Below are 14,590 nucleotides of genomic sequence, written 5' to 3'. Positions count from 1 at the left end.
GTTCTGCTTAGCATTCTTTTAATGCTTCAGATCTTTTGCTTCTCCTAGAGAAGCATAATTTGTCAGACATGTTGCCTACAATAACCATAACACTGTTACATGTCACCTAAGAATACTTGGACTATTTTATACTGACCTTACCTGTCCCTCCACTTTTGTCTGTTTAGGCATTCAAAATATGTTTCCTGTATTGCTATTCCAGGGGTTTCTCTATCAGTAGCTTTGCAAGTCTTCTCTTAGTAGTGTCGTCAGTTCTGGCTTCCTCTGGTGTGCTCATCCAAATCTGCAATCTTAGATTTTGCTCTCTTCTGTCAGATACCATTGGGCTTTAGTCACTTTCTGATCTGGAAAAACTTCTAATATTTTCTTTAAAAAAGTTTTACTTAGGTGTGCTTCATCTTTGTAATACATCAAATTTGAAGGAAAAGAGAGGAAAGAAACAGAGCCATGACACCTTCAATTCCTTCTACAAAATTTACCTGTTTTTAAAAAGACACTGTCTTCCTCTCTGGAGAAGTAATTGAGAGGACAGTGATAGGTCAGATTATTCTAATGATGACATTTTATGCGGGCATAGAATGTCAAGGGAAAGGAAATTCTTTTTCAACCAAAAAAAAAAAAAGGAAAATAATAATTAGAAATTTGTGGGGAAAAAATAACAACAAAACTTTAGGAGAAAATCAAGATTTAAATATTAAGAAACCTTTAAAAATTAGGAATATAAATAAATAATAAAATACCAGCAACAAGTGTATTAAGGAATAAGTTGAAAAGCATTATGGATATAATAAAGACACAAAACGTATATTCTAATAATCAAGAAAAGGGAAGGCCATTTGAAATATTAAAAAATCAAACAAAAAAATCAGTATAAGAGGTCAGACTTCTGGATAGCTGGGGACAATGGCAGGAACAAACTAAGTATCTCCAAAAATATCCTCCCAACTCTTATGAAGAAAAAACAAAAATAAAAGAGGAACATAAATTTTATGAAAAAAATCATCAGAATTTAAAGACAGAGAGCACAAAACCCACAAAATGAGTAAAAATAATATAATTACTAAATCCTAATAAGTGATCTCTCATATGTCTGCCTCATCTACTTAGCCTCAATGCTTTGTGGTGACCAAAGGCAGACTGAAAAACAAAACAAAACAAAACAAAAGCCAAACCAAACCAAAACAAAACCAAAAAACTACAGGGAAAACAGATAAACAGATGAGAATGGCTGACAAAGAGGCCTTAGTGTGAGTTAAAACAACCACACAAATCTAAAAATACTGGAAAAGTGTTTGGGCAGATCAGGTCACAGACTACAAGGAAGACATTTCAAGAGCAAGTGATTCGAGAGTCATGAATAAAGGGCCAAATGTAAAGGGACACTGAAACAAAGCAGAGCAAAAAAGAAAGGCATGCCCTTTGGCAACTAGTTAGTGAAGGGAAAATGTAGGAAAAGGGGAGGGAATTTAGTGTTATGCAAGACTAAAGAGAATCATAAAATTACAGGACTATAACTCTGTCATCAAAACAAACAACAAAACCTTTTAAAGTATCTGGATTGTGCTGTACTGAAATAAGAGTAAGCTTAGCAGCAATGTCCGCAATAGCCAAACTGTGGAAAGAGCCGAGATGCCCTTCAACAGATGAATGGATAAAGAAGATGTGGTCCATATATACAATGGAATACTACTCAGACACGAGAAAGGATGAATACCCAACTTTTACATCAACATGGATGGGACTGGAGGAGATTATGCTAAGTGAAATAAGTCAAACAGAGAAAGTCAATTATCATATGGTTTCATTTATTTGTGGAACATAAGGAATAGCATGGAGGACATTAGGAGAAGGAAGGGAAAAATGAAGGGGGGGGGGAATTGAAGGGAGAGATGAACCATGAGAGACTATGGACTCTGAGAAACAAACAGGGTTTTAGAGGGGAGTGGGGAGGAGGGATTGGTTAGCCCGGTGATGGGTATTAAGGAGGGCATTTACTGCATGGAGCACTGGATGTTATACGAAAACAATGGATCATGGATCACCACATCAAAAACAAATGATGTATTGTATGGTGACTAACATAACATAATAAAATTTAAAAAATTATAAAAAAAGAGTAAGCTTACACTAGGAATACTGCATACTGCTTTACAGTTTCTTAATATGCACACTAATACCATAAAATGAACAAAAGAAAAGTGAAATGCTTACAAAACTATTGAAGAAAATTAAAAATACAACACAGAAAATGTACCCCTTCCTTCTCCCCAAAAAAACAACAAAGTAGAACAAGTGTGTAAACTAGCATTCCAAACAGAATTATATGTACTCAAACAAGTATTTGAATCAGAAATTTAAAAAGTGAAATTGGCAAATGACCGAGAGAAATGAAGAAATGAATGGATTGAACTCTAAAAAGAAATGGAAGAAATAAGAAAAAAAATGTCACAAATTAATAAAAATTTCAAGAGCTAAAATGAGAATTAACACAAATGAAAATTGAATAACATATATTGAAGAAAGGCAGGAAGACAATCCAGGAAACAAAAATGACATAAAGGAGGATACAAATATAAGAAAGATAAAAAGGATCCAAGAACAAGTAGTGGAAATGGAAGACAGGCAAAGAAGGAATTATATTTCTGTGATTGGAATCCCCAAAGAAAGTTTACAAATCAGTGGAACAGAGCTAATATCTATATATACAAATTCAATAACATAAATATAATTAGAAAATATAATGAAAGAGTTCATATTAAATTTATCTGCCCTGTGTTCATATATTTATATTAATATATCCAAATATGAACTCACTTACCTACTTAAGAAAAAAAATTGGCTCACAAAGTAAGACCCAACTATGTGCTGTGCATAAGAGACATACTTAAAGTGATTCAGAAAAGGAAGGAAAGCTATACCAGGCAAATCTGAATCAAAACAGAGAAGTGATTGTGATCTTGATATCAGATACTATAGAACTGAAGCTAAAAACCATGTGACAACAGATGACACTGTACTATTCAACTTTGTACTAGTGGCATTAATCAATGCAATTAGACAAGAGAAATCAACTAGTAGGATAAAATGAGTATGAAAAAGTCAATCTCTGTTTGCATCTATGATAGTATACCTGGAAAACCACAGATAAACAATAATAAAATGAACTAAAACAATAAGAATTCAAAAAAATACAAGGTCTAAAATTAACATACAGAAATCAATAGTCTCCATATATACAAACAGTAATCAGCTAAATAGCAAAAGCCTCTTTTACCATAGTAACAAAGAATATTAAATACTAAAGAATAAAATTGACATAAAATCTCTATGAGAGAAAAAATTTATCAATACTTCTGAAACTCAAAAAAGTAGGTTTGAAATAATGGAATATATATTCTTTATTTTTAGAGAGGACAATTCTACATTACAAAGATATTAGTTCTTACTGTTAATACAGAAATTCATTCTGGCCACAGTAAAAATATCATCCATTATTTTATGAAGTTAAACAATTTGATACTAAAGTACATATGGAAAATCAACCATGCTAGGTTAGCCTAGTAAAAACCCTGAAAAAGAAAAGCTATAAATAGGCAATAACCATATCAGACATTAAAATTTGCCTCTATAATTAAAACAATGTGGTACCGTCTAGTCATAAATAGACAAATTCATCATTAAAAGATAAAGTCCAGAAATAGACCCAAGTAGATAATAAAATGAACCAAGTTTCTTTGGAGAAAATAAATTCCAGGACTAGGGCAAATATAAGAGAAAATAAAAGATATGCTTGGAACATCTTCCTAGACTAAAAAATAACAAGTGCTAGAAAAAGGGTATTGTCAAATCAGAAAGACTTAAGATCCCAAGTAGAAGAAACTAGTAATGGCCAAAGATGGAAAACATTGAACAGCCAATTAAATAGTGGTAGTGTTGCATTTTAAGCCACAGACTAAAATAAATATCCTTGGGTCCATACTAATATAAATAGTTTAATAAGTAATTAAACAGAGGAGAAGAGACAGCTCTCCCATACAAAAAGATTCTAATTAATAAATGTAGAAAGGGGGCACCAGGGTGGCTCAGTCGGTTAAACATCTGCCTTCAGCAGTGAGTGGAGTGGAGTGAGTAAATCCTCATGATCTCAGAGTCCTGGGGTCAAGCCCCACATTGGGCTCTTTGCTCAGCAGAGAGACTGCTTCTCACCCATCTTGTGCTCTCTCTCTCTCTCAAATAAATAAATAAAATCTTTAAAAAAAATAAATGTAGAAAGAATGATAAAACTGTAAAACCACCATTAGACAAAATCTCAATAATAACTATTACAGCAAGATTCACTGATGGGTGCTCTAAATGGTAGTTGAAAATTAGAGTAGAGATGGAATATTTGTATAGCCACAAAAGATCTACTACAAAATATTTATCAATTACAAAGAAAAAAATAGTCTCCCCCTCCAATTCAACAGACTAACCATGAGAGACTATGGACTCTCAGAAACAAACTGAGGGTTCTAGAGGGGAGGGGGGTGGGGGGATGGGTTAGCCTGGTGATGGGTATTAAAGAGGGCACATACTGAATGGAGCACTGGGTGTTATATGCAAACAATGAATCATGGAACACTACATCTAAAACTAATGATGTAATGTATGGTGATTAACATAACATAATTAAAAAAAAGAAAAAAATAGTAATTCTACAGTGCTGAAACTTACCAAACCCTACCTTAAACAAGTGATTAATGTTAAAATCACTCATAATAAAACACATGGACATCATGTCCCCAGGATGAGGGTCAATGAGAACACACATGAATCCTATTCTATTTTTGCCAAAAATGCAAAATCACAACCTAATCACAAAACAAATCCAAATGGAGACATTCTATAAAATACTAACCAGTACTCTTTACAAGTTTCAGTCACGAAAGACAAGGAAAGACTGAAGAACTACCAGAGATTAGGAGAGACCAAGGAGATATGAGAAATAAATCCAATGTGAGATCCTGGAAGAGAAAAATGACAGGAGGAGAAAAACTGGTAAAATTCAAATAAAGTCCATACTTTTGCTAATAGTATTATAGCAAGTTAATTTCCTCATTTGGATAACAGTACTGTGGTTATGTAAGTTACTGACATTAGGAAAATTCTTGGAACAGTATATGTGAACACTCAGTGCATGCTTTTCAACATTTCTAAGTCTGACATAATTTCAAAATAAAAATATTGAAAGCAGTGCAAGAAAATCATGGTCCAAATATGAAGCAAATTAGCATGATTTCGAGCAATTAGTGAAACGTAGAAAATCGATTTGAAAATTCCCATTTGGGTAGCACAGGGATTATGGCATTAGAAATTTAGAGAGGCTAATGCATTCATATCAAAATACTTGCTTCTGCAGTAAACCATAATTACATAGTTGTGTTCACGTAAATGATAGTCATGCATTTTTAGCATTTAGAACCAACCTATAGATCATTCATGGAAGGTTTGATTATAATTATAAAAAAGAATGTAAATATTTTTATTCTTGACAATATAAAAGTAAAAATACAACTACCAGAAATTGGGGGGGGGGAGGTGAAGGGAAGTGTGGAGTACTAATACTACATTCTAAAAAGTGAGAAGTTATTAAAAAAAAAAAAACTACGGGGTGCCTGGGTGGCTCAGTTGGTTAAGCGACTGCCTTCGGCTCAGGTCATGATCCTGGAGTCCTGGGATCGAGTCCCACATCGGGCTCCCTGCTCGGCAGGGAGTCTGCTTCTCCCCCTGACCCTCCCTACTCTCATGCTCTCTCTATCTCATTCTCTCTCTCAAATAAATAAATAAAATCTTAAAAAAAAAAAAAACTACGTTTGTGAGTCAGTTATTATAAGTAAAGGTGATAATAGAATGGTATTAATATATTAGCAGTAGGGTACATAGGGTGGAGTGAGTAAATCCTCATTTATCTTGGTAAAATATTAAGAGAAAATATATAATGTTGATAATCAAAGGACACATTTAGATACTGTTACCACTAATCACATTATGAATAGTAATGATAATAAGTAAATCCCTCTTGGGAACAGGACTAGAAATGGGCAGCCATGAGGTGAATCTGATTTTCTATGTGTGTGTGTGTGTGTGTGTATGTATGTGTGTGTGAGAGAGAGGGCTTTTTAATGATGTGACACATTATGCTAATATTATAAATATTAAGGATATAATAACCACAACTTCTAATATTATGAATGTTCTTCAACTGCATAATATTATTATCCTCTTTTGTAACACATGAAATTTTATTTGTTTTTCAAAGCTGTGTTCAAAGGTCATTTTATTTCCATCTCAATATTTATGAATGATACGGATGTGACCATAAAACTTTTTCTTGTGATCCCAGATAGATTTAATATTTTCTTCCTCTGTGATCCGATAATACTGTTTATAATTCCATTAAGTAACTAATCATAATTATTATAATTTATCTAGTAACTATCTATTTCCTTTGTCAGAATGAGAGTGCCTGAAGATCGGGTGTTGTGTATCTTCCTTATGTTTGTACTTCTAGCACTTACAGTGATTGAAATATATTTTTCTCAATATGTAAATATTTATAGAAACTAAGTGACATCCTGCTTCCTTTAGGCTTTAAGGAGAATAGCCATATAAAACAGAAGGGAGTCAGATTCTGGGAGAATTGTCTTGGTTCCATTGTTTCTGTGCCTATATCCTTCAATCATTTATTCTTCCAGGTCAGAATAGAAAATAATTTTGGAATAGAATAACCAGAAGTTGATGCCTACTCTCCTTATTAGCCTGGTTGTCTTCCATGATTAAAACTTGTCAATGGTGGCTGACTATTGTCCAGTATAGGTAGTATTATGGGTGGAATTATATTCCCTAAAAGAAAGTGAAGTCCTAACCCCCAGTATCTATGGATGTGACCTTATTTGTAAATAAAATCTTTGCCTATGGGGTGCCTGGGTGGCTCAGTCGTTAAGCGTCTGCCTTCGGCTCAGGTCATGGTCCCAGGGTCCTGGGATCGAGCCCCGCATCGGGCTCCTTGCTCCGCGGGAAGCCTGCTTCTCCCTCTCCCACTCCCCCTGCTTGTGTTCCCTCTCTGGCTGTCTTTCTCTCTGTCAAATAAATAAAATCTTTAAAAAAAAAAATCTTTGCCTATGATCAAGGTCACTAGGTGGATTCTAATTCAGTATGACTTGTATCTTTATAAAGAGGGAAAATTTGGACCCAGAGGTAGACACGGACACAGGGAGAAGGCCATGTAAAGATTGGAGTTAACGCTGCCAGAAGCCTAGTGGAAGCTGGGAGACAGACCTGGAAAATATTCTTAGTGAGTGTCTTTGCAAAGAGCCTTGTGAACACCTTAATCTCAGAACTCTAGCCTCCAGATTTGTCAGACAATAAATTTCTGTTGTTTAAACCATGCTACTTGAGGCACTTTGTTATAGCAGCCCTAGGATCCTAAAATGAGCATTACTGGAAACACTTTCAAACAGATGGTCAGCACAATTAGGCACCCTATTTCCATGTTCTCTTATCCTCCCTTGGAGAGGATTACAAAGATGAGAGAGCCCAGCTTCATTCATGGTGTACTCCAGAACAGAGGCCTCACCCCTGGTCTTCTATCTTGTTACAGGCTGTGGGGATAGTCTGGTGTGTGCACTCTGAGCTCAGTGCCAACTCTCTAGAGGAATAATTTGGGAAGCTCAGTTGATAACATCTAACAACTTAGAGAAAAATTGGGACTGGTTTGAATGACCTCCCCTTGAAGCACTTGTTCTGGCTTATTCATGGTGAGGTAACTCATGGAGAGCATCCAAGGTCACTAGAAAACTATTATTTGTCTGTCTATTCTTTTTGCCAAGCTAATAGCTACAGAATACATACTATGTGTTAGGCACTGTTCCTCTTCTAGGTGTGTGTGTGTATGTGTGTGTGTGTACTTACCTTACAGATGGTGATGAAGTTAAATGAGGGATATAATCAATCAATCTATCTATATATCTATCATCTATCTATCCATGTTTATATAACCCTCATTTATAAGTTTATATATATTATATTAAATATATATTACCTATATTAACTATATATGCATTTATTTATGTTTATATGTTTATATCTATGTATATATTTATATATGACATGTACTTACATAATGTATATATACATAGGCATTTGTATATTATATATTTAAATTATATATAGATAATATATATATATTTGTCTATATATATTCTGTGTGTATTTATATGTGTGTGTGTGTATTCTGTATTTTTTACCACCAATATATAAATTGTGCTACTTTATTATTTCCCTTTTGTAGCTCAGATACTAAAGAATAAACAGGTTCAAAATTTTTTACAAAATAGTAGTAGAGCAGAACTCAGACTCCAAGAATTGTGGCTCAGAAGTTTATGCTATTAATGCTACTTCTCAAGAAAGTCTAAAGCTAGCTTAAGCAAAAGGAAATATGTAATTGAGGGTGTTTTCTTGTGTTTGTCTTTTTTTTTTTTTTTATGGAACCAAAGGCACTCTTAGGAAGGAAGTAGAACCAGAAAGTAGACATATCTAGTTCTTATCCTTGTGTCTCCTTTGGCGATTACTTTCTTTTCTTTTTGAACTACATGCTAGTTCTTTTTAAATGCTATTCTATATGCTACTTTACATGGCTGAAATATATGAGATATACATATTCTCCTTTCAAGTACAGTATGCATCACCTAAAGTTGAAATCACATAGTCTCAATCTGAAATTTTCAAATGAAGGAGCTCATTAGCTTGGTATGGACCGATTGGCCACCCTTGGTCCAAACAACTATTGTAGGGCTGGAGGCACAAGATAATGCTTAGTGATCACAAATTCCAGGACCCTACTTTTGTAACTCTGGTTTGGAGGGGGAGGCAGCTTGTAGAAGAGTAGGATGGGGGCTAGTAGCCACTTCAACAGACATTCACTACAAGATGCCTGCACTCAGCTTATAACAGAGGTTAAGAATAGAAGTGTCACAAATTTAAGAGCAAACTCATGGAGTCAGTGATCTTCAGTCCCCTTCCATTTATAATACTTTTGGGTTTTAAATGTGTTTTTCCCTTCTTTGAATTAGAGTTCATTGGAATTATGGTTTTCAGTTATTTTTTAGAAAACATTCATTTTGTTTATCTATTTATTCAGCATACATTTATTGAATATCTAGAATATGGTTATAGATTGAGTTGTGTCCATCATTCCTCAAGAAATTTTGAAGTCCTATAAACAAATAAATGTTATTCAACTATTTATACAAATATCACCTGTATAAACCACAGTCTTTTTTCTTTTTAACAGCATCCAGATATGTCTACCACTGTCAAATAAATCTAGTTTCAACTCAACAGAGAATAAAAAATAGATGGGAGTTAAATTTCTTTATACAATTCCATATACCTTACTGCGTACATAGTGCAAGACCCTGAATAGCATTCCATGTGTTTGAATGATGGATTAATTGATCGATTTTTGTGACAAACAGCAAATGCTGGTTGCCAAATTATATCTTCAAACAATTTCTGTCATTCAAAATTCAACTGAACTATAGTTGTAGGGCAATATTAACCTGGAGAAATGTAAGAGCAGAATTACCTGAGGTGCCCTGATATTCTGGCATTTCTATTTAGGAGTAATAAACAAAAGCTTCAGTCTAGTTAGGGAAGACTAAGCTCTCACAAAGAAGTTTCTGTTACCACTGAGATAGCAATAACATTCACAAAGCTCTGGAACGTGAATATTCCTGCCCCTCTCCCCTTTCTAAAGAACAAATGAATGAGTGCCATGTTGCCCTCATTGCTTTGTCTAGGCATGAGGTTTTGGAAATCAGAGTCCATCCACGTGGAACTTCTTCCCTGACTGCTGTCACTGCTGCATGAACATGATGAAAACCAGAAGGATATTGGTGTTAAGGAGAAACTTGGCCTCCCTACAGTCATAATTTTACCTTTATCTCACTTCTCGCTGGGGAACCCTATTCTATATTCAGACAATAAAAGATAGTATGCAAAGTTGGACCTATAGTATTTTTTTTTAGCTTTGTGGTCTGTGACAGCCCAAAGGATTTTGAATGCAAAAAATTGGACTACTGGGCAGGAAACCTGAGTTTCTCTCCTGGTTCTGCCTCTTGGTATGTGATTTGATGGAAGGAATCTATATGTTATATAGCTACTATGGATATTTAAAAATTTCTCTGATTAGAATTTCTTTCATTTCACCTAGGCTCATCACTCTTTGTTTATATTAAGTGTACATAATTCCTACCTAAAGTTTTAGAAGCTTTTCTAAATATATATGTATTGTGTGTGTAAAAGCAAATATATCAAGCATATATATATTTTTTTCTCTTTCTCCAATTTGATTCCAAATTAATCTTGAGGTAGGATTTTTTTTCATGTAAATAGCTAGTTTAAAATTTTTCAGTGGCTCCCTTTAGTCTGCCAAAAAAAGGTGAGGGGCTACAGTCATTGTTTGATTAATTAACACATTTATCCATCCTTCTATTAAACAAGCGTTTGATAAATGTCTCCTATTAACTCCTATAGTATTAAGCATGATAGTCAGTCCCAAAGACACTAAAATGAGCAAAACATGGTACCACACTTCAGGAGTCAGCAGTAGAGTAGTTAAGACATATATAGTCAGTTCTCTTTATTTGCAGTGGTTATGTTCTGTAAGTCACCAGATCAATTAGAGCATAAAGGGTTAGGTTTCTGTGAGCCTCTTTTCACACTTTTGCCAACTGAACAATACATAAACTGGATTTGTTGTGTGCATTTTTATCTAAAGATACTGTATACAATATATATTGTTGATTCATTAACACAGAACTCATGACCAACAGTACCATAACTCATGCCTGAAAGGAGTTTATCTAACACACATATTTTCTTTTATAAGGCACATCAGAGCCTTCTTGGGCTGAGAAACACTAGACAGCACTTTGGCACTACATTTGGGGACCATTTTAAACAGCCAAAATCACGAATCAAAAGCACAAAAGTGTAAAAATGTGTCACCAAATAAGGTTAAGAAAAGGACCCATTCCACTATGAGAGCTGATACAAAAAGGAATTGTGTGCCTTGCTTTACGTCAACTGGGAACACTTGCATTGAGCAACTCAAATTTTTCATCATTTCGGCACATGTCCTCTAATGACTGCAAACATGCCATGTGTATGGGGGTTGCAAATAAATTTTGGTAGTAAGTAAACTCGCAAATACAGAACCCATATATAATGAAGATCAACTGTATGTGAATGAACGGGAAAGAAGCATTACATTAGTAGTACAATACCCAAAGGAAAGTAAACACGGAGGGGAAAAAGGTTAACTGTTCTTGGGGGCATTGGAGAACATTCTGTAGAGTGAATGATGAATGAGATCATATTTATTGGCTTCTGTCAACTAAGCAAAAGGTCCCCAGTCAGAGAAAATAACATATGAAGGTCATGATAACATGAAGCTGTGTGACATATTCAGCAAGTACAAGCAACTTGGCAATCCTTGGGTCTAAAGCTCAAAGTGAAGAGGTTAGAAGTGCCTGAAGAGGATAATAGCAGCTAGGTGATGAAGGATGTTAATGTCCATCTTAATTGCTTGGAATACCTTTTGTGATGATGAAAAGCCGTGGCCTTGCTTTGAATGAGTGTATGGCATGAATTAAGATCTGATTGTACTACCTTAATATCTCATAAGAAGGAAGGAAAGTATTCCGTTGATATCAGACTGAAATGAAATTATTGGAAGAATTACAAAATTTGAGGTTAATTAGTCCAGCAAATATACAGTGTTACACAATAAATTAGATGATGACAGTGAAGTTGGCATGTTCTTTTGCCAAAGAAAGCTTTCTCTGGCTCCATCTCCTACTCTAGCCTTAGTGAGGTGCTCCTCAAACAGATTTATACTCAGTGGTACTTAATACTGGAACTTTCTTCATACGTGCCCCATAGCAACTTCTTCCTATCTGTATTATAGCATTCATCAAACTGCATTTAATCTACCTCAGTATATAGTTAACTAAGTCTTTGGTGGTGAAAAATACTTTAGTCACCATTGTGGCCCCAAGCTCTCAGCATATCCTTCACTTGATAGTGTTGAATAGATCAATAAATGAGAAAGTGAAATAATAAACGAAACTTAGTGTTTAGTTCCAACAGCTTTGCTGTCCATATGGAAAGAAGCAACCCTCAACGCTTTTCTCAGATGCAACTTCTGCACTAAAATTTTCAATAGTCAGCATTATCTGGGTAAGGCATTTGTTAGTTGTAAGCCATTTTATTTTAAAACGTTCTCACACATTCATAATAAGAGGGTAATATGCAAGAAATTACAAAATTGGACAAAATGTCTTTAAAAATTAGTGTATATTGTATTCAAGAAAGATGATAGGCTTTTCAAAAAAGTCTCTTTTCAGAATTTTCTGTAAGTGACTTAGCAGCAATTATTTTACCTGATACATGCTGTTTAGAGTGTTTCTGTGACATGACCTGCTACAATTGAAGAAGCCACCCTACAGAGGCACTTATCATCACAACTGTCATGTTTTCCTTTTTGCCAGGGATTTTAAAACTCACCACAAAGTCAACCCAGGAATCCCACTGTGGCTCATGTCTTATGCTCTGTGCATTGCTCCTCTGACATTCTGAGCAAGACCAATCAATCAATTTCTTCCACCAGGAACTGAGTGGTCATGACATCACCATCAAGCTTAGCCCTGTTCTAGAAAACCAATTGAGCTTGACCAAAATGAGCAGCAATTTATTTTCAACCGGGGAGGCTCAGTCTCTATAGGGTTTTAAATATCAGATACTGCTGCTAAAGTTGGGTCCAGGAGTATCTCTACAGAGCCAAGAAGGGAAGGGTAAAGGAAGATCAATGTGCTCATTTTCAATAAATCACAAGATTAATCCAGGTGGGATTCTGCAGCTGTGGGTAGAAAGCAAAAGGAGATCATTATTTGTATTTAAAAGTGCAAAAGCAAAATCAATTTTTTTAAATCAAGTTTCAGGAGGACTGACTGACGGAAGGGTAGATATATAGAGAACACTATAAATTTCTGGATTAGAAAAGCTTTCCCCACCCTTGCCACTCATTAATGCCAATGAACTGCACATTTCTGAATTCCGTTTGGATGCAATATTCAACACATTTTATGCTATTAGTAATTCATTTAAAAGGGGCTTGTTCTGCAGGCTGTTTATGAAGAAATCAGTCTCATCAAGCTTTTTTTAAACACTCTCTTTTTTTACCTATAACGTCAATATGAACTAATGAAACCCTCTGTTACTATGGTCTTTGGTTGTATGTATGCAATTGGAAACACTCTCAGCATATGCAGTTATATTACTCAGGCTTAATAAGCTCCTCAGGCAAAAGAATATTATGCATGAATATTAAATTTTCCAAGAAAATTTTTAAACAGGCACAACATTAATTATAATGCTTTAAAATCCCTGTATACACACACACACACATGCACACACACACATACACATATATACATATTTCTTGTTAGGACAATTTCTACAAACCAGTATCCCTAAGAAATATTTAAAAAGTCCTAGATAGCTGATTATCAAGAAATATTTAGTGTAGGGGCGCCTGGGTGGCTCAGTTGTTAGGCGCCTGCCTTCGGCTCAGGTCATGATTCCAGGGTCCTGGGATCGAGCCCCGCATCGGGCTCCCTGCTCGGCGGGAAGCCTGCTTCTCCCTCTCCCACTCTCCCTGCTTGTGTTCCTCTCTAGCTGTCTCTCTCTGTGTCAAATAAATAAAAAAAAACTTTTAAAAAAAAAAAAAAAAGAAAAAAAAAAAAAGAAATATTTAGTGTAGCAAACTTACTTGTTTGTGGTCTCTCAAAATTAGTCTGAATACACTTTTATTTAAAGTAAAATATTTAATATCAGCTACATGCATCAAAAGGTGGTTGGCCATCTGAATGGAGGTAAAAATACAGCAAAAAATAGTAAGAATGAAATAGCATCTGCATAATAAGTCCTGTGTAGTCAGAGCAGAAGTTATTGCTGTGGTATGAAATGGTCAGGAAATTCTGTGAGATTTGAACATGAATTTGAAGAACATCTTTCAGTATTGGTAGAGAAAAACTGATAACATGGTATGGTAGTATGAACAAAGATACATAGATTGGAACAAACATCACACTTTCCTTTAAAAGTGTCTTTAGAATTCCCCGAAGCAGTGTTTCTCAAAGGCATAGCTGAAATCAAAGTTTCTGAGATGACTATTGAAAAGATGCATCTTTGGATTTCGACTCAGACCTCTTTGATGTGGGTCCAAAAAATCTCTGGTGATTATCATGCACACCACACACAGTTTGTGAACCATCTGACCTTAGTTTGAATCTTAGGGCAGTTTCCTCATCTCTCTAGGCTCACCCTTTCTTTCCTTTTCCCTACCTCCCTCCCTTTCTTTCTTCTTTCTTTCCCTCCTTCCCTTCTTTCTTTCCTTCTTTCCTTCCTCCCCCCACTCCCTCCTAACTTTCTTTCCTTCCTTCCTTCCTTCCTTCCTTCCTTCCTTCCTTCCTTCCTTCCTTCCTTC

This window comes from Neomonachus schauinslandi, chromosome 4, assembly GCF_002201575.2.
Source record: "Neomonachus schauinslandi chromosome 4, ASM220157v2, whole genome shotgun sequence".
Classification (NCBI taxonomy): Eukaryota; Metazoa; Chordata; class Mammalia; order Carnivora; family Phocidae; genus Neomonachus; species Neomonachus schauinslandi.
The sequence above is the reverse complement of the archived record's forward strand: the minus strand, read 5'-3'. Positions refer to the sequence as shown.